This window comes from Anolis sagrei, chromosome 6, assembly GCF_037176765.1.
Source record: "Anolis sagrei isolate rAnoSag1 chromosome 6, rAnoSag1.mat, whole genome shotgun sequence".
NCBI lineage: Eukaryota > Metazoa > Chordata > Lepidosauria > Squamata > Dactyloidae > Anolis > Anolis sagrei.
The window spans coordinates 21,183,689-21,184,227 of NC_090026.1; the positions used below are offsets into that span (position 1 = coordinate 21,183,689).

At 44.7% G+C, this 539-nt stretch overlaps 1 protein-coding gene across 1 annotated transcript in view; it reads right to left on the bottom strand.

Annotated features, from left to right (window-relative positions):
- The window catches only part of BCAT2 (branched chain amino acid transaminase 2), a 29,628-nt gene that overhangs the window by 15,540 nt on the left and 13,549 nt on the right, over positions 1 to 539 (bottom strand). The gene's annotated exons all lie outside the window — the stretch shown is intronic.

The window sequence follows — 539 nt, forward strand, 5'->3', positions numbered from 1 at the left end:
CAAAAACAGGTTTTGGGCACTGCATTTGAAGCCCCATGGAATCCTGAGATTTGCAGTTTAGTGGGGCACCGACACTTTGGCAAACCTACAATTCCCATGATCCCATAGCATTGAGCTCTGGCAGTCAAAGTGGTGTCAAACTGCATTAATTCCAGAGTCTAGATGCCTTCTAAGCAGATTGTTGATCATATTTGATACAAGAGAGCTTCATGTCCTCAAAGGGGTGTTCCTCTGAGGATGCCTGCCATAGATGTGGGCAAAACATCAGGAGAGAATGCTTCTGGAAAATGTCCATACAACCTTGTGGTGTTCTTATCGACAAGAGGAAAGCTTAGACCGGGGAGTCATTCAGAGAAATGTTTGGTACTACTAAAAAAAGGAAGCAATTTTGCATTGTGACTTTTTCCCTTCTAAATCCTCAGAAACTGAGATGTGCTAACCGGCCATCTCTAATCACCCAGTCCCCTTAAGCAAACAGCTCAAGTTAATGTGTAATCCAGAAGCAGAAAAGGAGCCAAGACGAAGGGGCCCACCGGGAT